The following is a 9336-nucleotide window of genomic DNA, read 5'->3' as shown; positions in this document are numbered from 1 at the left end:
ATGTTAACAAAATATGACATGGTATACATTCCCAGAATCACATTATTTAAGAATGTTACTGGCAAAGGATTTCTTAAATAAAACATAAAGCAGAAGCAACACAAAATAATAGCCAAGATCTTTTGTTGTTGTTGGAAAATCAACATTTATTCAAATTCTGAAAAGACTAGAAATTATAAATGATCGTTTGTATTTTTATCTGAAGTAAAATAGGAGTGTTTTTGTAGCCCATATTTTATAAATTAAAAAAGACAAAGGTGCTTAAATAATCAGTATGAATAGATATTTGGCACTAATAAAACAAACTTGCTTATTAACCAAAGACAGAGTTTTTTACAACGTAAAAATGGGCATGCTTTTCCACTTATTAAAACTGTGTGGGGTTATGTAATGTAGTCAAGTATTATATGTGTTCTCCAGTCAGACATAAAAATGCATGTATATAACTGCATTGTTTCAATTCATAAGTGTAAAGGAATCTAGAGTTAAACCTATAATTCTGTTACAGATTTGCTAAAATCATTTTAATAGAAATATAGAGGAATAAGAAATATATTCTAATGAAACTAGTAGTTGCACAACAAAAGCTGCTATGAAATCCTCTGTACAGCCCTGTACCAAGGCTAAGAGCTTATATTTACTCAAAGAATGTAGGTATAGTAATTAGGTCATGTAACCATAGTTTGAAAGAAATAATTAATGAAATAACTGATGAAAGAAGGAGTCTGTTTCTCTTTCTTTAACTTTCTCTAACAAGGGGCCTGTTTATAAGTTATCTAGAGGGAGCGACTAAAAGAAACAAGCAGAAGACACAGATGGTCGACAAGGACATAAATTAGCTCAGACCGATAAGAACACTGCAAACTTGCAAGACCATCACATTCCAGACAAAAGGTGAAAAGTACACCATGAGGAAGACCTACGGCCCTCCTCCCAAAGACCCCTGCCCACAATTCTTGGGAAGAATTTGCACAAGCGCAAAGGACTGATAAGCTAATTAACATATGAAGCAAGAGTATGTTAATGATTTTTGGAAAATACTATGCTTATGCATGAATACTTAATGAATATGTATGAATAAGTTTTATATGAGGTGTATGATTTTGAAGCTTGGTGTGTGTTGATCGTGAGAGTACTCACTCACGCACCCAGCCGTCAATAAAGAAGTGTCTGCTTATCTACATCACATTGGTGTCGATAAGTTTTTCATTCTGAGATTTCGGTAACAATTCCAGATACATATTGTTAATTTAATTAACCACTGGCAGCTATCTCTGCCACTCCACTGAAGTCAGTTGGGCCTCCACTTAAAGTCATTGCATCAATCCCTAGTCTAGGGGTCAGTTACAAATAAATATCATACCTGGAAATTGTGTATGTTAGAACTTTTCCTTGCCTTTGTAGAGGTAGAAGTTAAAACTTGAATACTAGCTAAATGAAAGCAAAGTCAGGTAATTACATACAGTAGCAAGAAGTTAAGCAGTGCAAAATGTAAGGCCCTCACTGTAACATTAGCTGTTCTATAATGTGCTGTCCTGTATATTTATGATGTATATTTAACCAAAAGAACAACTCTACATTGAATAATTTCTTTGAATTACATAACAGCATAAAATCCTACTGATACATAACACATTCAAGCAACTGTTTCCTGGAGGCTGGGGCAGCAAAGCTTGACGTAAAAAATACATGAGCTTTCTTATTATAACTGTGCCTCATTAAGGTTGCATTAATCCTGGGGATCTGTTATTTAACGAGGGAATTTACAGGTTAGGGAAGGAGTTGATTCAGGTGATGCTTGAAAAGGGATGTTGTATGTCATATTTTAAGTAAAATTGTTAAATCTGAGGTCATGAAAATTGAAAAAGCAACAAGAGAAGTGGGGACCAAAGCCTTTGCTGGTTGGCTGGCACACCAAGGTCAACCCACCACATTCTACCAGCTTCAATGTCACATAGCTGTGGGTCTCACCCTGGGAGGAAGCAGACAGACTCTGCAATGTGTAATTAATAGTTTTGACATGAAAAAGTCTATAATCAAAGTCTAATCTAAGTTAGCATTCCATTACAGTTATTGTAGAGCTTCACACCTTTTGTGGTGTTTGACAATCTCAGTATAGCAAATAGATTCAACACCTGGAAAGGTGATGGAACAGCTCATCCTGGAGGTCATCTTTAAGCATGTGGAGGAAAAGGTTATCAGGAGTAGTCAACATGGATTCACCAAGGGGAAATCATACCTGACTGTGGTGGGTTGACCTTGGCTGGATGCCAGGTGCCCACCAAGCTGCTCTATCATTCCCCTCCTCAGCAGAACAGGGGAGGAGAGAATAAAATAAAAAAACCAAACTTGTGGGTCAAGATAAAGGCAGTTTAATGAAGCAATAGCAAAAGTCATGGATGCAGAAGCGAAAGAAAACAAAAGATGTTATTCTCTACTTCCCACTAGCAGGTGATGTTCAGCCACTTCCCAGGAAGTAGGGCTTCAGTATATGTAGCAGTTGCTCCAGAAGACAAATGTTGTAAATAACAAATGCCCACCTTCCTCCTCCTTTCTCTTAGCTTTTCTATCTGAGCAGAGGTCATATGGTATGGAATATCCCTTTGGTCACTTTGGGCCAGCTGTCCTGGCTATGTGCCCTCCCAAGATCTTGCCCACCCCCAGCCTACTGGTGAGGGTGGGGGAAGGGAGGTTGGAGAGACAGCCTTGATGCTGTGGGAGCACTGCTCAGCAGTAGCCAAAACACTGGTGTGTTATCATCACATTTCTAGCTACCAAGCACAGCACTATGAGGGCTGCTATGGGGCTCAGCCAGACCCAATACACTGACCAACCTCATAGCCTTCTATGATGGAATGATTGGCTGGCTAGATGAGGGGAGAGCAGTGGATGTTGTCTACCTTGACCTCAGCAAGGCTTTTGACACTGTCCCCCATAACATCCTCATAGGTAAGCTCAGGAAGTGTGTGTTAGATGAGTGGACAAGCGAGGTAGACTGAGAACTTTCTGAATGGCAGAACTGGGAGGAGTGGCTGATGCACCCGAAGGCTGCACTGCCATTCAGCGAGACCTGGACAGGCTAGAGAGCTGGACGGAGAGGGATCTGATGAAGTTCAACAAAGGCAAATGTAAGGTCCTGCACCTAGGGAGGAATAACCCCATGCACCAGTACAGGCTAGGGGTTGACCTGCCTGCTGGAAGGCAGCTCTGCGGAAAAGGACCTGGGAGTCCTGGTGGACAGCAAGTTGTCCATGGGCCAGCAGTGTGCCCTTGTGGCCAAGAAGGCCAATGGGATACTGGGACACATCAGGAGGAGCATGGCCAGCAGGTCGAGGGAGGTGATCCCCCCCCTCTGCTCTGCCCTGGTGAGGCCGCATCTGGAGTACTGTGTCCAGTTCTGGGCTCCCCACTTCAAGAGGGACAGGGGACTACTGAAGAGTGTCCAGTGGAGGGCTACAAAGAGGATTAGGGGACTGAAACATCTCCCTTATGAGGAAAGGCTGAGAGAGCTGGGCCTGTTTAGCCTGGAGAAGAGAAGACTGAGAGGGGATCTTATCAATGCATATAAATATCTTAAGGGCGAGTAACAAGAGGATGGGGCCAGACTCTTTTCAGTGGTGACCAGCGACAAGACAAGGGGCAACAGGCACAAACTGAAACACAGGAAGTTCCTTCTGAATACAAGGAAGAACTTTGCTTTGAGGGTGACAGAGCACACCCTTTTTTACCTACAGAGAAGTAAGGTCTGCTCAAGTGCTCCATGTCTTGTTCTACAAGAAACATAGGAAGAGCAAAGAGACAGGAAATCAGATTGCTGTTCAATTGGCACCAATGCTTCATTTCTGCATTCCCTGTTCTACCTAGAGCTTGTATTGCAGTTCAGCTATAACTGCCCTTCCTTGCTCATTACGCTTTCTTAATGCTAGCTAACATGTATTTAGTCCTATTCAAGTTTGCAACAGAATGCTTTCAAGAACACTACACAAAAATGTTTTTCTTAAGAGTCAGTTTCTCAGAGCACTGCTGTAAAGTTTTTGTACTTATAATTACTTACTATCCAGACAAGCTACCAGACTGCTATCCAGTAACAAGCTACCCTGTTACTGATTTTATTTCCATTCTGTAGAATTCATATTCCCAGACTATTTGAAGACTAAATGCAGCTTCACTTCCCTGGTTACAGTTAGATATCTGTCTGCAGTCACAGCTAGCTTAAGGAATTTTCCTTCTAGTGAAAGTCATTTAGAGTTCTGGAAAACTTGAAGAAAGGGGGAGGCAGGGGGGATGACAACACAACACCCACAAACCAACCAAACCACAACAACAGGGGCAAGACATACTAAGGTACCCCATAAGCAAACACCTTTCACAATAATTATTTTAATAATGAAAATAGCCTGGACAGAAAAAGGGCTCAATTATTTAATATTGGAAGCCTTCACCCTTCATTTAGAAAAACAGAATTTCTTGATAGCAAATGGCAAGCATACAAATAGGTTTTCTGAGATCTGTCTGAATTAGGCTACAGGGTCAATGACTGATACAAGCCTAGAGGAAACAAAGTTTAACATTTAAAAACTTTTTTTAAAGCTTTAAAATGTGCTCAGCAGCACATTTAAGATGAACAAACTCTCACTTCACAGGCAACTATCATGTTTTAAGTAATTTGCATCTTTCTGATATTTAGTTTAATAAAGTTGTCTGGATGCTTTTTTGATATTTAGTTGGTTTAGTCTTATGAGAATTGCTACAGCTTTTGAATAACTTTGATATACTGGTATTTACAAGTGGTCATAGTTTGATACGCAGTATTATTCCTACATTATTTTTAGCTATGTGGCTTGTTTCAAGTAGTAAAAAACTTCATAAATATAAAGTCATCGGAGTTGTTCCTGATAAGTTAACATTTGTTGGAGATCTTATTTATAACTCTCTAAAAGTTCAGAAGACTAGCTTTGTTCACACTGTTTTATTTTGTTCATGTTCCTCTACTCAGCTGACAAGGCTTGTTTTGGGATTGGCTGTTTGTTTTCTTTTTTTTTTTTTCTTAATATAAGTAATCAGGAATATTTTGCCACTTACTAGAAGAAACCTAAAATTTGTTTGCTAACTAGACAAATATCATCTTTACTGGAAGCAGAAATCCAACAACAACAACAAAGCTTACAAATTATTCACAAGATTCAAAGTTTACTGACTTTCTAGAATATTTCTAGGTATAACATGGAAGCTTGACATTAAAAAAAATAAACCTTAACAACTTTTGTGTCTTTAATTCTACTGCTCATAGGTTTCTTAGAGATTTGCACCTAATATCACCTAAACACTTCTCTCTTCCCCCTTCTTCCCACCCCATTACTCACTATGCTACATGCAAGCTTAATGGCCAGCACATGCTGAATGATCAGCTGGCCATTATGTTGTTCTTGGATTTCTTCACTTGGGGCAATAATTTAGATCTATCCCCTCTACCCCAACTGGCTGTTTTCATAAAGCCCACAGAACTCAGTTTACTTTATGACCTCTGACTGATGGAATTAACTAACAGGTTAAACAGGCTGTGATCAGAAAGTGAAGACAGACAGAGAGATGGGTAGACTGACAGCATGATCACAACCGCTTCTATTTGTAAGTTTGCCTTGCCTTCTTAAATCTGCAGCATTCATCATATTCCCAGTTTTAGAAATATTAACTTCCTAGTGCAGCAGACACTTGTTGAACTTAGCAGTGTTCTAGAATACAAATTTAATTCCACCCCTAGAAGTCCACGGTTATCCTCATCTTGCAGCAGGGAAGTTCTAACCAAGCTTTTCCAACCAAGTGAACTCTCTACATATCCTAGAACACCAGCAAGTGACGTTAGAGGAGTGGATGATGATGATGATGATTATTATATTAAGAAAACAGCTGGGAAAACTGTACTTTCACTTTGGAAAACAAACATGAAGTTAATGCTTTCCATTATACTGCTTTGACAACTCAACAAATATGGAAGCCTCACTAGAATTAGTAGTCCACTGTTCCAACTTTAGAGATAGCCTAATTAGGGGTTTATATAGCACATATTATGTATGCATGCATGCCCTACACTTCATAGACATGAGTTTAACATTTCAATCTAATCTGTTTCAGATTGATACTTCAGACAACTTTTGAGGAAAAAAAGAGTAATGGATGCCAATAGAGCTTAAATAGCATTAAAACTGTATTACGTAAGGTATATACACATGATTGTTACAGTTATTAAATGAAGCTAACTGATTCAAACGAGCAGATTAAGCATCTTTAAAAAAGCATGACCGGTCCTCCTAAATAATGGTCTACTTGCTCACCAGGAAGGTTTGGCACAAAGTTAAAATGTAAACCAGTTCTAATAAACAAAATACATAGCCAAGGACTGAAAGTGCTTACCTTGACTCTCCACTACTGTTTCTTACAACGTCTTCATCACTGTGCCCATTCATTGTAAATATTAAGTTTAAAAGATAAATAGAAGTCCACTCAGGTTAGAAGGCAGATGTCAAGAATCTACTTCTTGGTACTCTTTTCCAGGTGACTTGTTTACTCAACTGTTCTCTGCAGGTATTGAAGATTTTTCCCAAATTATCTAAAGTAGTAAAGGAAAATGGTGATATAACTTGAAATATTTGATGGTTGCAACTGAAAGATACTGAAAATAACTTGTCCTGTTACAACACTGAAAGGGAGTATCTACCACATTTGACATCATCTTTTTAACTGAAAAATAGCTTTTGGTATGCCATAGTACTTAAGAACAACCAGATCTAACTTTATTTTAAAGGAAAACAGCCTCCCCAAACACATGAATATAAACTACGGATATTAAAGCCCTAAGATCTAATTAGCAAAATTATTTCATGCACAAAAACATATCAGAAGCATTTCCAGACACAGACATAATGCTTACATCCAGTTGGGGGTAGAAGCAGGAAAATAAAGACTGCCCCATTTTAAAAAATTGACTCAACTACATCAGGCTAGTAAGATCGGAGTAATCATTATTTCGTATACATCAACATTTTCAATCAGATCTCTACCGTGTGAGATGCACCTAGGAAGTTTAGGCTCACTTTAAATGGAGTGCAAGTATGAACTCACTGATAATCAGCTAAAGAGCAGCGCCTCTCACAGATTTAGTGGTGTAAAAGAGATTAGGGGCTCGCCTGCAGGTTGCCTGCCTCAAGGTGCTCTCCTCTAATACAGCCCGACCTACAGCTCATGATGGAGGCAGAGGTCGCCTCGTTCCGGGATGGAAAAAGCCCTGCCCTCAGGCACTATCTCAGACACCAGGGCCACTCCAGCCAGCAAACAAAGGCGATGACGGAAGAAAAGTGATAGGAAAGAACCCTGTAACCCCAAAGAGGCCGCAAAGCGAGGCTGGGGCCCCCGCGGCGGCGAGCTAGGCAGCTTGGTGGTTCCTCGCGGATCGGCCTCTGTTGCCCAACGAGGCCAAGCTCCGCGCAGTCTGCCCTCCCGCGTCCAGGGTGCGAACACCCTGCCACCTCTAGGACCGGCACTCCCCGGGCCCCAGGAAACATCTTTAGCGGCCACGAAACTATCTCCTTGTCGTCCACTCCCTGCTCCGGCGACGATCCTCCCCGACCACCCGCACCGCGCTCTCGCGGCCTCCCGTGATCGACCGCTCCTAAGGTGCTCCTGGGGAGAGCCCACGCGAGGGCTGCCTCCTTACCTCCCACGGGTTCACCTCCCGCCCCCGGAGATGGCCCTCTGCTGGTGGCGCAACCCGCACAGGCGCCGCTCCTGGTCAAGGCTCCCCTGGCAGTATTGCTAATGCAGCCGCTGTCCTCCGTGCTCGCTTCTCCCAGCGCCCCGCCATGGCCAGAGAAGAGCGAAGGCCGCACTCCTGCCTCCCAGCCCGTTCGTCACAAGCTCCCCCCGCAGGAGACAGCTAAAGAGGCTCAACCCCGGCTGCCCGCCTCAGCTCTCACAGTTCCCTCCTTGCCTCCCTCTTTGGAAAACAGCGAGCAGGCCCAGGAGCCCCAGCCTCGCACCGGGCATCCAACCTCTTCTTCTCAACGCCAGTCGCCTCCCCATCCATCTTCAAAAGCGACAGCCACCACACAACTCCAGACCAGGGAAAAGGAAAGGAGCCATGGCGGGCCTCTGCCTACCTGCGCGTGTGCGCCCGGCCCGGCCTCCCTAGAGCTGCCCTGGTCCGAGACGGCGCCTCACCCCACGAAGAGGTCTGTGCTGCAACCTAGGATCGGAGGCTCTCCTGCAGCCCCCACAGGGCCTGGGCCGCCGGTTCCTTACAGCCCCACGCGGCAGGCTCGCCTGCAGCCCCTACCGGCTGTAACAATAGGACCCCAAACCGGGAAGGGGAAAAGCCTAAGAAGTAGGTGCCGTGTTGCTCCGCCGCTGTTTCTTAAGTCCTCCCGATCACCGCCATCACGCTGCTACTCCGCTCAACCTCCTCCTCTCTTAGTCGGATGGAAACCCTGGGCGTGATGTCACTCCTGCGCCCTGGGACAGAGCGGGGAGGAGGAGGAGCAACAGCCGGGAGGGGACAGCGCCGCCGGGCCATGGCGGCTGGAAGGGCCGCTTGGAGGGGGTGGCGGAACCAAAGCAGCTTCCTTGCCGCACCGGATACTGCTGGGGCTGGGAGCAGCAGGCGCTCGCTGGCCCGTCCACCCGTCGCAGCAGCGAACGGGCGCTGGGGCCGGTGTCGCTCCTGGTGCCCGCTGCAGCTCCTGCGTGAGGGGGCAGGGGTGGGGCGCGGCAGCCTGAGGGGCGCCTATGACCGGCGCAGTGTGGCGGAGAGCCTGGCCTTGGCCACATGTTACTGTTTAGTGTGGTGTGGGGTTTTTTTTGTTTCTGTCTAAAATCAGAGCCCCCTAATAAACACGTATGCATTTCTTGGTCTTCCTATGCGGTTACGAGTGGCATTAGGGCATATTTAGGAAGGCTTGGCATGCAGCTGCACAGAGGACACTTGCCTCCATGAGGAAGGCATTCCCCAGCTGGAGGCAGAACACTCTTTTCTTCCTCTTGATATCTAACTCAAGTTGTTTTGAAGTGATTAACGAGAAAGCTGTTTGTTTAAGGTAGGTCATGCTCAGAAAAAAAAAAAAATCATGTAACTTTTCCTACTGCTGGAGTCTACATGTTCCCAGAGTGGCAAAAGAAAGTAGTGGCTGCTGAGCGAAAGACTGCTCTGAGCAACACAATTACACAGCCAAATGTGTTGGAAAGAGGAAGTGATTTACCTGCTTTCTCCTTTTTGGATTCCCACATATGCAATTACACTCCATCATGCTAGGGAGGATTATGGGGTCATTACTGACCAGGATGTGG

General features: G+C 43.9%; 1 long non-coding RNA gene across 2 annotated transcripts; it reads right to left on the bottom strand.

Moving 5' to 3' along the window:
* Nucleotides 1-1021: 1021 nt before the first annotated feature.
* On the bottom strand, nt 1022-8891 carry LOC129734932 (uncharacterized). 2 transcript variants are annotated; one of them, XR_008730459.1, is made up of 3 exons: nt 8154-8866; nt 6412-6607; nt 1022-3770 (listed from the first exon to the last, which is right to left on the bottom strand). It is a non-coding gene; the product is annotated as an uncharacterized LOC129734932 (long non-coding RNA). The 2 variants fall into 2 exon arrangements; XR_008730458.1 differs by lacking the exon at nt 1022-3770 and adding an exon at nt 4409-5021 and having other exon boundaries at nt 5262-6607; nt 8154-8891.
* Nucleotides 8892-9336: the final 445 nt, after the last annotated feature.

Source organism: Falco cherrug (assembly GCF_023634085.1).
Source record: "Falco cherrug isolate bFalChe1 chromosome W unlocalized genomic scaffold, bFalChe1.pri SUPER_W_unloc_1, whole genome shotgun sequence".
Classification (NCBI taxonomy): domain Eukaryota; kingdom Metazoa; phylum Chordata; class Aves; order Falconiformes; family Falconidae; genus Falco; species Falco cherrug.
The sequence above is the reverse complement of the archived record's forward strand: the minus strand, read 5'-3'. Positions and strand labels throughout refer to the sequence as shown.